This window comes from Aythya ferina, assembly GCF_964211825.1.
Source record: "Aythya ferina genome assembly, chromosome: 6".
In the NCBI taxonomy this organism is placed as follows: domain Eukaryota; kingdom Metazoa; phylum Chordata; class Aves; order Anseriformes; family Anatidae; genus Aythya; species Aythya ferina.
Window position 1 is genome coordinate 27,673,989 of NC_140303.1, and position 18,401 is coordinate 27,692,389.

Sequence of the window (18,401 nt, forward strand, 5' to 3'; positions counted from 1 at the left end):
TGGGTTTGGAACAAACCAAGACGTCAGTAAGAAGCCAAGCAAGCACTTAGGCAGGCTGGGTGCTTCCGGCAGGGTGGAACAGCTAACTCCAGTCAGCACAAGCAAAGCTTTGTCTGAGGAACCTCCACCTCTTGCTTGGGAACAAGTGAAAAAGCAGGGGGATGAAAAAAAAAAAAAAACAAACAGCTTTTCTTAGATAACTGCATGTTTTTTAAGGAAAATGCGTATAACTTCCACAGCCAGTATGCTGCATTGTAACGTGGCTGCAGCCCAGACAGTTGCACAGGCTCCTAGCCTCAGCACGGCCATTGGCACCATCAGCTTCATCTCAAACCACGAAGACAGTGTTAAATGCAGAAGGGTCTCCAGCACAGTCACTGTGACCTGGTCCACGGTAAAAAACCTTCAGCCAGAGGCTGCTGCTTATCGATCTGCGTAGAAAGGAAGGAGAACACGAGGCTGCGGTAGTGCCTGCGCTATTAATAGAGGTATTTATTAGGTGAGAGATGCAGGGAGTCTAAAGAGTTAGATGTACCAAACTGCAGAGGAAGAAAAGCACAGTGATGTCTGCCGGTTCTGTGTGGGCAGCAGTACTGCTTCAGCATGTTTGATTTCCATCTTCTCTAGAAGATTTTGAGTTTTAATTTTAGTGATGAATGGAAAACAAATAAATAGAAATATCGGGCAGAAGCCCAAGGCCATTCAGATGCAGCCGATACATTAGAATTAATTACTGGGCAGCTGCCAAGAGGGAGAGCTGTGCTCTGGGTTAAATTTTCTAACAGGCTGCGAGTTGGAAGGCACTGACTTGGCTCTGAGCTCCTTTCTTGGAGAGTTAACTGGTGGAAAAATCCATTATTTACCAGCGCACTTGCATGTGGCTGTTGAATTACGTGTTCTGCACAGCCCTGCTGTTAGTCTCAGACCATGCCTGTCATAAAACAGCTGCCCTACGAGTACCCGGGTGGAGGGGCTGGGGGAGTACCAGGGGATAAAGGCTTCCCCCAGCAGCTGCCAAGCTCTAGTGCTGGAAAACGCCCAGCTCCTCGGGGCGAGCTGCAGCAGGCCAGCTGTTCCCTGCAAGTCCACCAGGCCTCTGTGCTGTCATTGTCCCCTCTGCTCTGCAGCCACTGACCCAAGCTATTTTGGGACAGCAGTATCTGCTGTTACGTTTATTCCTACTCACCCTCATTAGAACAGCTCTTCAGCACGGGGTGACGTTCACAAAGGTGCTTTGCTTAATGTATTTTATGTAAAGGGATGAGGCCCCCTGGCCAGTGTTAAATACCGAGTGAATTATAGAGCACCTCACCAAAAAGCCACTTATTGTAATGTTAATGGCCTCTGCCACTCACTGCCATTGGAGTGGATAATGAACTCCCCTTTGCAATATGCAATTTGCTGGATAATGGCTTTTTTAAAGTGAACAGAGAGCTTGGTGGAAGGTGCAGCCTTGCTGGAGGAATTCAAGTTGTGGGGTCATTTATTACCAGCCCAGCAGTGCAAATTCCTCCGCCCCATCCCTGCCCCGATAAATAAAACTGCCTCTCCTTACTTTGTGCTTATCACCAGGAGATCTCAATTATCTCCATTTTACAGAGCCAGGGAACCAAGGCGGCAGGGCACTGAGGGAACGTGCCTGTGGCCACGTACAGCCCACAGCCCCCTCCACAGCACTCTTTCTGCCCGGGTGCTGCCTCCCACTGCTGCTGAGCCTTCGCCCTCCTTGCCCTGTGCCCCAGCACCGCCTGCCTGTGCTCCCGCTGCTGTCGCAGGCAGAGCGAGCCAGAAGCAAGCTGCTGCTGCGTGCTGGGGTGCAGCCCCTCTCCCCTTCCTGCCTGATGTGGCTCTGAGCCATGCAGAGGGGGCAGATGGATCTCCTTTGGCCTGCCACCACCTAGTCAGAGACCATCCAGTTCCCCGTGGTTTGCTGACGGGCTGGAGGGATGGGACTGGGCTCGGGTAATCCTCTTTCCTGGTCCCGCTGGTGCTTCACTTCACCGTGGTTCCCTCTGGGATAAAATACTCCTGCCTGAGTAACAAGAACAGACACGAGTGAACAGCGTTCACCTCCAACCTGCTGCCAGGTGAACTCTGGCTTACACGATCACCTCTCTGGGTTAACACGGTCACCCCAAACCAGCCCAAGCTGAGACCAGCCCTGCTGCCACTTGCCTCACCACAGCCCACAGGCGCACCCAGAAAGCGGAGCTGAAGTTGCTCAGGCATACATCTGCAGCACAGGTGGTCCAGCCAAGCAGGGAACGGGGCTGAATTTGGCTGTGTGCTGCCAGCTGGGGCTGTGTCCCTTTGGGTACAAAGCACCTTGCCCAGGCAGCCTGGAGACTGAGCCCAGGGGTGCCCTGCCCGGCTGCTGGGGTGACAGACGTGGTGAGGAGCGCAGGGGCAGAGGGGAAGCTGGAGCTGCGAAAGCAGCGGCACTCAGGGCATTAAATATTGATGCAGTCTAAGCTGGCCTGTGGGGGCGATTGAGCTGAATTGCAGGTTTCTGTTGCTGGGATAAATCGGACCCGTTTGTCATGTGGTTTTGTTTCTTCCCTCTCCTAAGTAAAGCTGTACAGGAGCAGTATTGCTACAGCAGCAGCAAGCGATCTGCAGACCAAATTTCTCTGATGGATATGGATAAAATTGAAGGGGCAGCAGCTGTTCTCCTGCCAAAGGTGCCACCAGAAGGTCATGGGGCAGCAAGATGGCAGCAAAAGGAACAGAAACCACACGGCCTCTGAAAGGAACAGGAGGCAAAGCAGTGTCCTCTGCTGGCTCCTGCAACTGAGGAAAATTCCTATTTACCTAGACAGTTGGTTCTGTTGTGTTTTTTTTTTTTTTTTTTTCCCCAGCTTTAGCTGTAATTGGACTCGCAAACAACAGGATGCTCATCTCCAGCAGAGACCCGGGCACGAGCTCCAGCGTTACGCTGCGAAGTCCAGGGGCGTCTCCTGGCCTCGCAGAGCGGCTGTAACTGGAGCAGGGAGCTGGGGACAAGCGATCGATCACCCCGCTGCTATTCCACCTCTCGCCTCTCAGTCTTCACTGCCCATTTCCACAGGAGCTGAGCCTGGCACAGAGACCTGCTCTGCACTGCAGAACATCACGAACATCAGGCGCGAGGAGGAACGGACGCGTTCTCCAAGCAGCAGGGTGAGGGCTATCCACAAATGAGCACGCACAAAGCAGGAGGCAGCCCGTAGCAGCAGGAGCTGGAAAGGTCATCGATGGCAATAGGTCTCCAACTTCTCCTCACCATCCTCTATAGCACAGCGACGCTGAGACATCCTCCAGGTGTCCTTGTGCACAGGAAAAAACTCTTTACTGAAGAGGTGCCGGGGAGCACCTCTGGGACCCTGAGCGACCTCTGGCTCTGCCTCAGTCTCTTCCTCTGGGAGACGAGGCTCGCTGCAGGCTTTGTGTGGCTGTGATTTAAGAGCCCTCGGTGGAGGACGCTCTGCAAGCGTGATGCTCCTGAAAGCCCCCTCCGTGAAGGTGACATGAGAGTCTGGCAGGCTTCAGAAGGGAAAAAAAAAAACCCTTGTAAATGGGATGGACACAGCCAGAGCAGCTCCACGAGCTGAACACGGCCGGCTCCGAGCGGGCAGCACTGCAGCACCGGGTCCTGGCGGCAGCTGAGGACAGCACGAAGCTCGCCACGTCCCTGAGGGCTGCGGGGGGCTCGAGTGGCACCCCTGAAAGTGCCGGTGAGTCAGGGGGCCTGGGGGAGCCGGCGTGGGAAATGGGGACGGCGTTTTTGGGTTGGCTCAGCCCCCAACCCCAGCCCCCGCCGCAGGACGAGGGACGGGGCCGGGACCCCCCCGAGCTGCCTCGCAGACAAAAGGCCGGCGCTCGGTCACACCCAGCACCTCGCAGCCGTGCCTAGGCTCGGGAGGGGTCCCCAAAAAGAGGCTTTTCTCCCCAAAATCCCCCCTCTGTCGGCGGCCCCGCCCCTCCCGCCGTTGCCATGGCGGCGGCAGAGCCGGGCCCGGCCCCGCGGGCGCACGGGGGGCGGGCGGCGGCTGCGGGGCTCGGCGCTGCCGGGCGGGCACGGGAGGAGCAGCGGGGCCGGGAGCCGCAGGTGGGTACGGGGATGGGCATGGGGATGGGGATTGGGATGGGGTTGGGGATGGCAAACAGCCCTTGTACCGGGGCAGCAGCTCCGTAGCGGGGGGCTCGGGGGGCTCCGTGCCCTGCCTGCCCCCAGCCCTCGCCTTTGTGGCTGGGAGGCGGGGAGTGAGTGTGGGCACGGGTCTGCTGGTGGTAGGGGAAGGGAAGGGGAGGCCTGGGGGAGGTGAGGGCTTCTTCATGAAATGCTTCGCAGCCTTCAGTTAAGGCTTGGAGCCCCCCTGCTGCAAGCTGGGGACACCTTACCGAGCCCTTGTGCAGGTGGGGGAGCGGGGAGCGGAGAGATTGGAGTCACGGCCACAACATGAACCGGGTGTCACACATCCTAAGGCTTCTGGTGGAGGTATTCATCCACATGTCCTCTAATGAAATCGTCCCTCATTTTTATCAGCTGCTCCACGAGCTGTTCTGGGCGCTGCAGGCCACGTGTGCTCTGGGGCTTTGAGATATCGCTGTTGCGTATGCCGAAATGTTGGTGTCTGTAACCGTGAGAAGGGTGCTGCCTGCTTAAAACAGGTCCGTGGGGGCTGCTTGGTTTGTGCTGGGGCAGAACCCAGGAGCTCTGTGATGGGTGAGGCTGCTTTAGGCAAGGCAGTGGGCAACCAGACAGAAAGGCATGCATGGAGCTGACGAGGTAAATGCAGAAAGCCTGGACACCTGCTGTGACTTGTGCGACAGCCTGGCACACGAAGGGGAAGCCTGGACGGGAGGTGGGCCATGTGCGAGGTCTGGTTCCCATCCGGTGCCTCTGTCCATCCCCTTTAAGGTTTTTAACCGAAGAGCCCCGGCTGCAGTCTCAGGTTTAAGTCTCGCTGCCCTGTCTATAGGGCACAGCGCAGGACAAGGATTGCCCCAAAGCATTCACAAAGCCTAAAGCTGCACCGCTGTAAAAAAAGCCTGCTGCCGACTGGGTGACATTGGATAGCTCCCAGTAGCCACAGGGGAGAGGGAAAGGAGCAGGCTGAGTGCTCTTATGCCTTGTCTGGGTTTTAACACCCAGCTGGTGATTGCAGATTTCTGGGCAGGCTGATCCAGCCTTATGAGGTATGCTGGCAACCCGTATTTCTTACTCTGTGACTTGGTAGGTGTTAAAGTTCCTCTCTGACAAACACCCCCCAAGAACCAAGAGGCCGGGCACCTCAGGGCAGTGCAGTTGCAAGAGGCATCACTTGCTGCTGGCGGGCGAGCTGCGGTTTCGCAGTTTGGTTCCTTTCCAGCGTTTCGGAGGGGACAGTTCCCGTAGAGAAGAGGGAGCAAGCATAGCTCCGGGGCCTCCACTGCTGGGCACCAGCCAATTCCTGTCATATCAGATTAGCTCTGTGGCACATTAGCACTCATTTATGTTAATACAAATGCAGCATGACTGCTCCGTACTATTGATGGAACTATCGTATTTACAGCCCTGTAATATGACTAATTGGAAGGGAGGTCCTGGTTACAAAACCATGGACGTCCAAGGTGATTCCTGCTGCTGCTTCCATGTAGCCAATTGTGGAGCACGATGATCGAGCCTCTAGAAGACGTAATCCACTTTTTATTTAGCATCAGTGCAGATACTCTTCTGGCAAACTCCAGGGAAAAAAATCCTGTCACAAAAGGAGCAGCTTGGTGCCTGTCCATCTCAGCTGTCACCTGCTGATGAGCCGAGGATGCGCCTGCTTGTCCCTGGGAACAAGTGAGGCTCCTCTGGCCAGAGTCTGCACGAGTTTCGCAGTCCCTGCTTCGTAATTAGCTCAGCCTCGGCTTCCATCTGCTTTGCAGCTCGCAGCAGCCCTCGCAGCTGGTTGCTGGCAGCCATTAGCACCTTGCAGCAGAGGAGCAGCTTCAGCTTTGAGTCCTGGGAAGATGGACAGGGCTGGCAGCACCAGCGAGCTTGGGAGAAATGGCAAGGGAGGAGAAGACAGACGTGTGGAAGGAAGGTGGACTGAGAACATACGTGATGGGGAGGAATGAAGCGACAGGTGGGAAGTGCTGCCAGCCCCTGCTTCGTGGGGGTGCCGAATGGGGGCTGCAGGGAGCTCAGAGACTTTTTGGGAGCAGAGCAAGGGGTTCTCTGCTGCCACAGGATTGTGTTTTCCTGCTGCCAGCCCGCTGCCCAGCCTTCAGGGCTGCTAGGCCAGTCCTGAGCCACTGCAGTGTGCCCTGCAGCACTGCTTGGTTTCAAAACCCCCTGCTGTGAGTTACGTGGACAAAGGATGAGCAGCTCGGGGAACTGCAAGGAGAGCTGGGAGCGGGCTCCTTGTCCTCAGAGCCCTCCCCACTCCCTGCTACCACAGCAGGCACCAGCATCGCTGTGTGAGGAGCTGCCGTTTGCTGCTCAAGGACAGCAAGGACAGTGGGAACTCTGTGGTTTCAGGAATTAGTTATGGAAAGCTGGGACCCTCCGGCTGAGGTAATGAGAATAGCTGGAGAATTAGGCAATTCCCATATTCATGAGATGACAGGCTGCGGTTCCTTTGCCAAGGCTGCATGAAATACACTGAGGGGCAGAGGAGTTCTCTGGCTTTGCTAACAGCTGCTTCAAGGTGAAGCACAAGGGGAGAAAGGAAAAAAGATCCACCATCTTTTGTTATTTGTTTAGCTGTGGAACAGCTTGGGGCCTGGAATAATTCAGGGTCCTCTGTAGACCTTTTACAAGCTGGGTTTGAGACAGTCCCCTCATCTCCTAGAAATAAGCTGGTGGGGAATTAAACAGCACCTGTCCTAAAGGCTCCTTGCCAGGAGTGAACTAAAAATGTTTCTGAAATCCTTCTCCATCTCCCGTCCTAGGCAGGAAGTCAAAGTGCAGCAGCATTTTCTTATGAATTGGTCACGGATTTGTGTTTTGCAAGTGTTTTTAGCTAGTGAGAGCGTCTACGCCCTTGCCTCCCCTGCTGCTGAGATGCTTCAAGATACGTGTAAGAAAAAAAATATTTTTCCTTGGGGAGATGAAGCTTCAGCAGATGCTAGTGGGAGTTTACACTCTTGCTTCTCTGTCAGTGCTCACACAAGCAGCCAGACACTGCACTGTAGGTACGGGGCTAGAGCTGCTCCAGTCAGACACCGCACGGCCCCTCCTGGGCTTCCCTGGCATTTGTTTGTGACGGGGCAGCCCCCCTCTGCCTGAAGGCACCCGCTGACTGAAAGGTGGCAGTGGCTTTGACATCGAGCAAGTGATTCACAGAGCTGGCAGCGCACGGCTGAGCCCCTCGTGGAGGGCTTTTCCCCCAGGGAGAAGGGAGTTAAGGGCCCTCGGATGCTGAGGAGAGACAGCTCGGTGCAGACCTAGCCCAGCAGCGATACACGTCGGATCCCGGTGTCACGGCCAGGCAGAGCTGCTGTGACAGATTGAGCTGCTGACTTTGTAGCTTGCCTCAAGGACAACTCGCCTGCCAGTCCTGTGATCAAGCCTGCCCTCATCCTGGGGACCTTGCTCGGGGAGCCCACCCTGCAGAGGGATCTAGAGGTAAAGCAGCGGTTTGGAGCGTGATGGAGCAGACACAGCACCGGCCGTGGTCGCTGCTGAATTGCAGCTGCGTCCTCAGGCCTAGCAGGGCACAGTGACAGCGATCGGCTCTGTGCTGAGGTGTTCCTGTCACTCTAGGCACCATGCCCAGCCCTGCCAGCCCACTCCTAAGCGCAGGGGCTTTCGGTTCCCCCAGTCTGCAGGGAGAGCACAAAGCCACCTGCAGGCAGCGACTGTGAGATGTTGGCACAAAGGACAAGCTACTCCCTTTCTGCATCATTCACAGCTCAGATCCCAAGCTGCAGAGGGTGTAGCTGTGGGGCAAAGATGCGCTAAGCAGTGCTGAGTGGGCAGTCTGCTGAGAGCCTTCTTTCTCTACCCTAAATCCACGTGAACAAAGAGCTGGAGTGCTCCGAGTTCACTTCTGAATAAGGCAGAGGGAAGACTCCTTGGGCAGGAGTTGCAAGGTCATCTCACAGGATATTTCCTTTCCCAAAATGTGAATGCTGTGAAGTTTTTCCTCTCTTTTGGTCATACGAGGGCTGAGAACCCAAGCTGTGTGCTGAATTCAGGCCAGCTGCCTGGCAGCACTGGATACCACTAGAGACGAGAGATTTCCCATGGCTTGAGACCCACTTGTAATTAACCAGGTTCTTGTTTTAACCTGTGTTACAGGCAGTAACTTACCGCAGTCACGCTCGGATCACATTCATCTTCGCCTTAGGATGTGGTTCCACTGCTTCTTGTAGGGATCGATATGATTTCATTGCTAATCCTCGCTGTAGTAGCTTAACCTGGGAAAACCTCAGGCCCGAGCTGAGCGGAGACCTCTCAATTACACGGAGATCCTCCGGCGCTCCCTCAGGAGGCCTGGTTTGCGGTACTTAACTGTTTTGCCCTGATGTGCCCCATTTTTTACCGCAGCTGTTGCAACAGCTCTGTTGCCTGTGGGCAGTCAGGTTCGTGCAGCGCAAGATAACCTGCCTGCGAGCCGTGCTGTGGCAGCCCTCCCGCTCCGAGGGCACGGCGTGGCTTTGGAAAGCAGAGCCTGGTGCTTGGAGAAGCCGTGCCCGCAGCGGGGAGACCTCACAAGTCGTAAGCTCGGTGTTGTTGAGGGCAGCCAGTGGACACAGTCAGTGCTCCTCGACACAACTGTGTTGTTCCTGTTACTTACACCTCTCCGGGTGTGCGACTCCTCTGAGGAAGAGTAGGAGCAGGATGCCTCGCCTCTGAAGGGGTTCCCTGCTTACCCTGCCCTGCCCTGCCCACTCCTGCTGCTGTCTGCAACACGCAGTTAGCGTTTGGAAAAAGCAGTGCCCTTGCACAGTGCCCCCGGCTTCCGAAGAGTTCTTCCAGCATTGAATTTGGCCCATGGATTTTAATTACTCTCCACTGTGCTGGTAATGAGAGCCAGTGGAGCCAGTGATTTTATTTCCTTTTAATTTGTGATGATGCTCTGGATGCAGATTAACTTTCCCAGCTCGATACTTGTTATTGATTCATCTTGCCTCGTGATGTGCTAAGCGGCCCAAAGAGGTTGCCGATTGCACTGCAGCTTCCCTTGGTAGCTCTGTACCCCGTGTCGTGTCTCCTCGCCCTGGCAGTAGCCAGAATCGGGCACCTCTGCTTGCTTCTGGTTGGGTTCTGTACATCAGTAACGAAGGATGAAATCAGGCCTGTGGCAGTGTTTCTTGACAGTTCCTTCTGCTCCATTCGCTGACCAAATTTCCTTGGGGGAGAGCAGTGCTGGGAGCGAGTGGCTCTCCCTCAGTTCAGGGTCTGAACAGGGACTTCAGGTGCAGTGTTATTGCTTCCTTCTCTTGCCAAAGAAGCCGTCAGCCTCGTGGCCAGTTCAGTGCAGGAACACGTGTGCTGAGCGTGTAGCACCGGGCAAGCCAAGATTAAGCAGATAAGAGGTAAATACGGCTTTGTCTCTTCACACAGCTTACTTTGGGGCTTAGAAGCCCATATCCAATTAAAGCAGCTGGGCAATTAACATGGAAACAGTTGTGCCTGGTCTTCGTTTAGTGCCTGTAAACGTGGCTGCTCCAGCTGCAAGGGAGCCTTGGACTTGGCTGAGTGGGTCTGGTCCTGGCCCCCTTATCTCCATCTTATCACTGAGGAGCTGCTGTCACCAGCTACCTGAGGGATACTGGCAGCGGGCTGGGGAGATGCTTTTTGGAAGGCTATAAAGTAGCAATGGGCAGAAAAATTGAGGTAAATTGGGGGATAAGTCAGGTAGTGGGTTCTTGGTGCCAAACATCATCATCCTAGGGAGGCTGGGGCAGTATCCTGCAGACCCTCAGCCACAGCCACACATCCTGTAAGCCCAGCAGTGTCACATCGTCCCTGCACCTGGCAGCATTTCCCCCAAACACCTGGAGTCACTCAGGAAGAGCAAAAGCTTTGGGGACCCAGTGATTCACCAGAGGAGGTGCTCACACCGCCCTAGGCGAAGCTGTACGAACACATCCCTGTGGCTTGGTTCCGCCATGCCCTTAGGGGAAATTTAAAAGCGTTTCCCTTTTTTTTTTTTTCCTGCCTAGGCACAGCCAAGTCTATCTCTTGGCTGGGCTCCCCCTCAGCAGCACCGGGCGCGTGGTGAGCGTGGCACCGCCGAGGGCCCACGTGGGAGAAGGGCCCTTCTGTTCCCTCGCTTGCACCCAGGAAACAAACGCGTCTCTGCGAGCCCCTGACGGGCTGCTTGGCGATCCCAGCTGCACCAGCCTCCCCAGGGACCCAGCCACATCCATTTGATTTCCTTAAGGTGTCAAAATGTAACTGAGGCATCTAGATTATCGAGCATCTTGGTGTACACCACGGCTGCCTTCCTTTCTGCCTGGAGGAAGTGCTGGGCTTGTTCCCTTCTCTGACTTTTTTTCATTGCTTAGGCTGAGGAAGAAGAAAGCAGGTGGATGTTTGAGTGGGCTCCAGGCTCTACCAAAATTGTTTTCATTGAAATGTGCTTTTAATGTCTTCCTGAAAACAGTAGGATTGTATCAGAACAGGTAAAACCCTCTGCTTCCCTGACAGTCCCTACCTCACAGGATCACTTGGAAGCAAACAGCAGCTCTCCAGGATTTCTTTGGCCTTTTGTGGTGTGTTTTTTTTAATGATTTACTCTTGCCTCCCTGCTGGAGCTCCCTGAGCACCGCCACATGATCGCATCTCAGGGATGATGCCGTGCTTGGAGAAAATGCTGTAAAACCCCCTGGTCTCCTCAAGGAACGCAGGAAGGACGCCGCGCAGCAGCTGGAGCTGTCTGCCAAGTCAGAGAGGTGCTGTGCCTCCTAAACAGGGAGGCTGTACGTCGTCACCAGTCAGGTGCCATTTCGGGAACAGAACAGCAAAAAAAGAGAGGAAAGGAGAAGCAAACAGAGGTGAAAGGCAGGAAAACTTCCTATCCCAAAGCATCTGCACAGACCCAACCACACGGCCTCGGGGGATACCCTAGTGGTGTGTCAGGAGGCAGGCGTGCCTCATGGATGGCCCTTTGATAGCACGGTCCAGTCCCTGCCCCCCTCCCTGTTTCCTTACAGCTCGGGATGGGAAGGCAGCCGTGGCAGGGGGCAGAGGAAGGCTGTGCTGGGTAGAGCTGGAGCTGAGAAGGGTACCACCAGAGCTGGAGGGTCTGCATCTGTGTGGCCCTCGGAGAGTTTTGCGATTGCATTAGGAGGCCCTGTAGCAGCAGCTGGGAGGAAGGAGGGTGTTCATTGCCTTTACCTGGTTTTCTTCTTTCTTCATTAACTCCAATCCCTCTGACCTCCGCAGAAGGAGGAAATAGAGGAAGAGGAATGTGCAATTTTCCTTTTCTCGACAGCCACCTAATGACGGTGCCTGCTTTTCCTGCTGCTTTTGCACATTCACCATTGGGCAGCAGAGTTGAGGCAGAGCCCTTGTTTCATCCAGTGGCACAAGATTAAGTTAGCAGGACTCTGTTCCGGGGCTACTGACGTGCTTCCCAAATCCAGCTCTGACACTGCCCAGGCTGTGGGTAATTTGATTCTTGTGCTGACGAAAGCCCTGAGCAGCAGCAAAGCTTGCACCTGAAGAACTGCATGCTCAGGATGGCAGTGCCTACATCTTTGCACGTTCAGCTAGCATATTGTCAAACATAATGACCAGAAAAGCAAGTCAGCATCTTCAGACATCCTTAGTTTATAGCAAATATCAAAATCTGAACTTGATTTGGGTAAGAGTCGTGAGATATGGAGCCGTTACCTTCTGCAAAACGCGATGGCTGAGGCAGAGTGCTTCATGCCCTGGTAAAAACCCGTGGTGTTAGCTGGGTGACTTCGTGTGAGGGACCTTGGCTGTTCCTACAGGTGGCAGCTGGATCACCTCAGCAACCAGAATAGTTGCCTCTCGCTTCATGTGGCTTTCATGATTGAAAGGCCTTCAATCCTTAGCTAATCTTTGATTTTTTTTATTTTTTTTATTTAAAGATTTTTGGGCACTGTGCAGCGCCAAGGAGGATCTTGCTGAGCTCCTATTACCTCAGCAGCAGCTGATACGTAATGAATTATTCAAGAATAGCCAGTTCCTTCATTAATTTTAATAACTCAAAATTTCCACCATGTTCTAGGCAGCGCTGCCAGCTGGGATATGATCAGGTAAGGCCATTATTTCCTGGGGTCTGTTTCATTGTGCCCGGGTTTACACACCTGAGGGCTTTTATAGCGAACAAGAGACTAGGATCAGACGGTGCTAATTTGGGGCAGATCTACAGCGGGCAGAAGAGGTGACAGAACTCCCCCAGCTCTCTTGGGGTCCCAAAGCCCTGTCCTTACACAGGGAAGATGGCTTGGGATGTACAGAAACGGCCTCAGCTGCTTAGTGCTGGCCTCTGGGACAGAGCACAACCCTTCAGCCAGATGGCCTGGCCTCCACAGCAGCCACGAGGCACTTCCCTTCTCTCACACAGACTGACTCTCCTGAAACTGGTACCAGGTCTCTAAGATTTCTGTAACTCACCTTTCCCTGAGGCTGTGCTCAAATCCAACACCACAAAGCACTTTGTGACGCAGAAGCACTGTTAGCAGTTCCTTCAGGGAGAGCAAGTTGTCGTGGGGACGTGACCAGATGGAGCGTGGCTGCATTCACAGCGCCTGCAAGGGAGGCAGAAACCTCTGCAGCTGCTTTTGTTGTCACGTATATGAGAGGAGGGAAGATGAACTGCTGGGGAGAAGAGAGGCTGGACACCAGCGGTGCTGAACACGAGTTGTTTACAGGCACGGTGATGAATCAGCCCCCAGATGAGCCCACGAGTGAGTGACCTGCCAGCAGCTACGCGGTGCGTGCTCATGAATACGCTGCTAATAACGCAGCCAAGTGCAGCAGCTCGTCCCCGCACCCGGCACCGAGCCTCCGGGAGATGAAAGGCAGGCCTTGCTAGAGGAAGGTCACGGCTCTGGGAGATTTAACGATTTGATCTTTGGGGCTGGAACATGAAAGAATAGCACTCGATAGTGAGAAATGAACGCAAGGCTCCTCACAGTCTGTTAAATAGCAATAGCCACGTGTCTGCGTATCGAGAGGTGGAGAGACTTCAGCAGATCTCTGCAACCACTGTACCTGCTGGTTCTGCCGGTCTGCCTCCCACAGACACGGGGCTCTGTTACCTGCGTCTTACCCATTGCCACTACTCATCACAGCCCCCAGAAGATTGTTCTAGGAAATCACTAGGAGATCACGCAGCTTTCTCCTGTCTGCTGTGGTCCAGCTCCTGTTCCCAGCCAACAAGAACGTGCTGCTCTGATCTATCTGCCAACCAGACCCAAATCTATGGCCGGTCTTATCTCATGTCTTGATATTAAACCAAACCACAAGAAGTGAATGATCTCAGGTTAATGTTGTAGAGCTCCCCAGACAGTGCTGAGCAGCTGACAGAGGCAGCTTGCTGCTTACTCTGCCTTCATGGCACTGCACCCGGCTGCTGTTCCACTGCTGGAACGAGACCATGCTTTTAGGACCCAACATATCTCAGCTACCTCATGCCATCATTAATCCTGCAGCTCTTTATTCCCCTTTTTGTCTTTTTTTTTTTTTCCCTTATCAGTTTTCTGCAATTCTTAGTCTGCCATTTTTATTTATCCCTTTCCATGTCCCCGGTGTTTATACACACACCACGCTTGCTTTCACTTTCCCAACAAACAAGAATCCGATTTTTTTCCAAGCCAATGTATTTATTTTCTTCAGCTGCAGGACTGTAGCTCTTTGAACATCTAGCCCAAAAAAAAAAAAACAAAAAAACAACCAGCTCTCAGTTGTCATTTGTATTTTTCTATTTGAGGATTCGAGGTTCCCTTTTTACCTGGCTCGTGGTTGTTCCCAGCTCTCGGAAAGCTCCGTTTTTAGGGTCGTAATGATGGGTAATTGGCTGGCGCTGGGCTGCTTGCACACAGCGAACCTGGCCGTGTACCGATCCGTGGTAGCTAAGCAACCAGCTATGGCTTGAGTTCTGTGATCAATTCCTCGCTATCTGTCAAGATGAAGCCTAACCCAGTACGTACCCACAAGGGGTGGAACAATTGGGATTTCAGGAGCCGTCGTGGGTAGGGCTGGCAGGTTTAGGCAGTGACAGCAAATGGTTTGGCACTTCATCCATACCAACAGATAACTGTGCCCGAATGGGAAGAGCAGAGCAGGCCCCGTGGCTGTATCTGGATTCAGCCAACAATCCCCCCAGCTCCAGAGAAAACCCTAATCCCACACCCAACAAGCCAAGCTGGCCAGGCCAGGGTCAGCATGCATACAGCCTTGTTCACGCAAGGGTCAAGGTGAGGATTTAAAGGCAGCTTCCAGGCCAGGGGAGGGTAGCAGCAAGGGTGCAAAGCTCAGCTGAGGCTGCTCCAGGTAACGCGAGGCTGTTTCACTGAGGCTGTGCCACCCCTCACCCTAGACCTGGAGCTGCTCTGCTCCCCAACTTCTGTTCCAGAGGAATCGCTCCTAGATGCTTCATCTAAAAGAAATCCAGTTTGCCTTCCTGCAAAAACAGAAAATGTGGTCTGTGAGGAGCCCCCACGCTCTTCTAGCACTGCCCACCTGCAAAGAACGTTTTATGGCGCTTAGAAGGAGATCTTTGCAAGCTCTGTCTCCAGACTCTCTGCACTTCCCCCTTTTTTGCTGTTCCTGCTTGCTGAAAGGAGCCATATGGATTTTGTACCGAATGTCACATAAATGCTAATACGTAAGTATATTTAGAGGTGGCATATGGGCACTAGTCAATGGGAACGAGCCCTGTTCTGGCTCACATCATGCAGGCGAGTTCAGCGGAGCCAGCTGCTGCAGTGGGTTAGGCAGGAAGCTGCGTTCACCTGGGGTCCCAGGTCCAAATCTTGCTTGGGGTTGTTTCTGCACTCGGCATCTCTGCCTGACTTTATCAGCAGCACCGATGTTTGCCGGCAGGTGTAGACAATCCTGAAGGTTTCAGCCCTTGAAAAAAAAAACAACAAAAAAAAACCAAAAACCCACAACGTGCATTCTGATCTGGGATGTACTGCATGGCAGGCAGAGATCTGAAATTTCCTGCAAAATAGACTTCACTCTCTTTATTTTTCACTGATTGGGGGATTTCGTCTTGGAACCTCAAACAACAAAAAAATTCCAAGCTCAGCTGAGATGGAAACTTTTCGTGAGGCTGTAGCTGTGTCCCCTTTGATGATTTTATCTGCTCTGATTAAAAGCTTGGCGGGATTTGGAGTGTTTATGCACAAAGGAAAGCTGACAAGATCCTGATGGATTTTTACAGCTTGCTCAGGGGTTGGCTTACAGCGAATCCACCGCGGTCATTACGTCCCCCACTTCTGTCACAGCCTGGCGGCTCTTGTTTATAGCCTCGCCTGCGACGTTAAATAGCAGCCATAAAGCATTTTGCTACTGCTCCTGCCAGCTGATGAGCCCACTTTAAGCCCTGCTCATTGCATCCCTGCATGTCTCCTTGCATGGGGAAGGAGCTAGCTTTGAATGTCACCCAGCCCTACAGAGGCAAGTGGGAAGATGGATTATGCTGGCAGCCACCCATCCATCTGCTCATCTGCCAACACTAATGTTTGGCTTTTCAGGCTCCCAGTTGCCTTAAATAAGGCTGGCCTACGGGGTCTGGGGTGGGAAAGGTCACATAGCTCGTTTTGTCTTCTCCTTCTTAAGTGGTAATTAAACTTTCTGAGGTGTTATAGCTACGGGTAGGAATTCTTGACGGGCAGTATTTGGGAAGCTGAGGTGAAATCCCTTGCGGAGGTGCTGTGGTGTGTGAGAGTCCTGCCGTCACATCGGCTGCAGCATCTGCACCCTGTGTACTCAAGGTACTCCTTAAAAAAAGTTTACAAAGGTTTCATATTTGTTTATCAGCAGTGACTGGGTATCTGCATAGACAATATTTCCCCTCTTTTGGTTGATATCACCTGGTTGTATCCATAGAGTGGTTCTGTCCCTCCTTTGGGCAGCTGTGGGTGCTTTGAGACAACCCCAAAGCTGCAGACTTTCAGTGCCATGACACAGGAGCAGGAGATCAGTTATTAGAAGGCAGCTGGTAGTTTCCCTGCAGCTGAGCTGTGATGCTTCTGCTTCAACTCTTAGTCGCGTCTCCGTAATTTCAATCTGCATGCAATGGCTTCCATCAGCAACTTTGCTCCGTGCTTTATTTTTTTTTCACAGTTTAAAAAATAAAAAATGTTAACAAGAATATAGCAACCTTCCTGAGAGACATATGGAAGGGACGTTTTGCAGAATGGGATGGAAGTTGTGATAACTAACTTGTATTGCTAGGGGAATAGCCCAGAGCCGGCTGGGGGCAGCCAGCTTCAGGGCCTGCAGCAATCCTGGGAAGGGGCGTGGGGGTCCTCGTGGCTCTGGGTTTGTTGACATTACTCTTTCACAGAATGTGCTTCTTAATGGTGACGTTAAAACATTGCCAGGGAGCCACTTATGACATGGTGCTCATTTTACTGACAATGCTTTTTGGAGGGTGAGGTGAGGGCAGGTGTGGGTGTGGTGAGAAATCCCATGGATCTGCTTCACCTCCAGCCTGGACTCCCCAAATCCTGTTCCTTTGGGGTCATTAGGGAGTTCGTGTCCAGCTGGGATTAAAGACATCCCAGAGAGATTCTCCCACCTGGAATCTATCCTGCTTAAAGGAGGAGGCGTGTTCCTACAGCCTCCCCCACCTCCTGGAGAGATAAGCCAGCTCTCACCCCTGTCCAGCCACCAGGTTCACCAGGTTGTGGTGAAACCTCCTCCCTTCCACCCCTGGTGCTCACGGCCCCCTTCTCCTTGTGCCCAGCCAGGACAGGGTGCTGTGGCTGCTGCTGTGCTCTGCAGCAGGTCAAGCAGAGCAATTTGGCCTGCTAATTGCTAGCCACAGCCTTTCCTATAGCCACTGGAGTCTTCTCCAGGCATCGGTGTTCCTAAAGCTTCCAGTACAGGCAGGCTGACAAATGGGGCTGAGGGAAGAAGTCATTTCCATAGCTAATTAAAATGGAGGTGAAGGGAAGAGGTGCAAATGCAAGTTGAAAGAGCAGCCTTTGTCTCTGATAGTCAACTGGGAGAAATAATTTACTGGAGCATTCAGGAATGTGCAACACAAGCAAATAAATGATTCTGACAGCGTGATCAAAGGGTTGCTATACGGGAGAGCCTCTGTTGGTGCTGGCCAGGCCTCCGTGTGCCTCGGATCCTTGCCTAATAAATGTGATGAACAGCCACATGTGATGTCAGAGAAACTCGCTGAATTTTGCTCTTGGGATCGGTCCCTGACATAAAGTGCTTTCAGACTCCATAATCCATTAAAATCACGTTTATCGGAGGATGCAGCAGAGAGGTGCAGCATGCTTGTGTCCCCAGGTCCTGAGTTCACGTGGAAGCAAAGCATCAGTGATGGAAACACTGACACATCGATTGGATCTGATCTACGCCGGGCAGTTACTGGCAAAACTGACAGCGCAGTGATGCTGCTGCAGGTACCGCTCCCCTGTGGGTATCCTTATTCCATCCAAAGCAGTAACAACTTCCCAGAGTGAGAGGGCCCACCAGGCCATCGCATGCCCTGTGTGAAGCAGAAAGCTCTCCTGTGAGTCCGTGTGTGTGCAGAGCAGCTCCTGGACAAAGCACAGCAGAAAAGGCAGAGGCTTTGCTGGGAGGATTGTGTGCTGTAGGATTTAGTAGCTGTACCAAAATCTGCCCCGCAAAACGAGTGTCGTGCAGTCTGTACGCCCCTCGATGGGCTTGGATAAAAAGCACACGCAGAGGGGAGGCCCACTGGGACTTCATTGCTCTGCTATTATCGTGTCAGCAGCATGGGTTGGAAATGTTTTTCCCAGAGAGAGCAAGGCCGAAGGGAGAATCGACTTTTTAGAGAGCCGGTTCCTGTCCCCCACATCCCCGGGGGCCTTGTGCAAGGTGAGAGGCCCAGCTGCGAGCACAGCACGGCCCGGCCTTGCCAGCGGCCGCTACCTGACCGGGATGAAGGGCAAGGGATGGCGCCAGGCTGTGTGTTGGGGAGAAGGAAGCTGTGAGAGGCTTCACGGGGTGAAACCTCTGGGAAACGGGGCAAAGAGCAGTGTGTGACAGCGGCATTTCCATGCTTGGAGCAGCTCTGCCAAGGCAGGGGGCTCCCGGGGGCTGTGGCAGCAGCTGAATGAAATTGTCGCCGGTGCTGAGGCGCTCGGAGAGCTGGGGGGAGATCCTGGCTCTGCGCCCGCTGGCAGAGCTCCAGGGGATTTCACCGCAGCCGAGCTTTTCTGACTCCGCACGTGAAACAAATTGCCGGGGTGAAGCTGCAGAAATAACACCTGGGAAGGCAAGGCCTGCAGAAATCCTCGTGCAG

General features: G+C 53.4%; 1 protein-coding gene and 1 long non-coding RNA gene across 13 annotated transcripts in view; one reads left to right on the forward strand and one right to left on the reverse strand.

The window, feature by feature from the left end:
• Positions 1–70: 70 nt before the first annotated feature.
• Positions 71–7,226, reverse strand: LOC311438540. The gene is made up of 2 exons (XR_014694181.1): positions 4,381–7,226; positions 71–3,522 (listed from the first exon to the last, which is right to left on the reverse strand). It is a non-coding gene; the product is annotated as an uncharacterized lncRNA (long non-coding RNA).
• The window catches only part of LOC311438535 (uncharacterized protein), a 40,313-nt gene continuing 25,433 nt past the window's right edge, over positions 3,522–18,401 (forward strand). For 9 of the 12 annotated variants that reach the window (XR_014694169.1, XR_014694170.1, XR_014694171.1 and 6 more), the window contains exon 1: positions 3,522–3,713. The gene's annotated coding sequence lies outside the window, so the exon portion shown is untranslated. Of the gene's footprint in view, positions 3,714–4,036; positions 4,088–7,414; positions 7,580–16,739; positions 17,536–18,401 lie in introns of those variants that run through there. The other 3 variants (XR_014694177.1, XR_014694178.1, XR_014694179.1) reach the window with 3 other exon arrangements.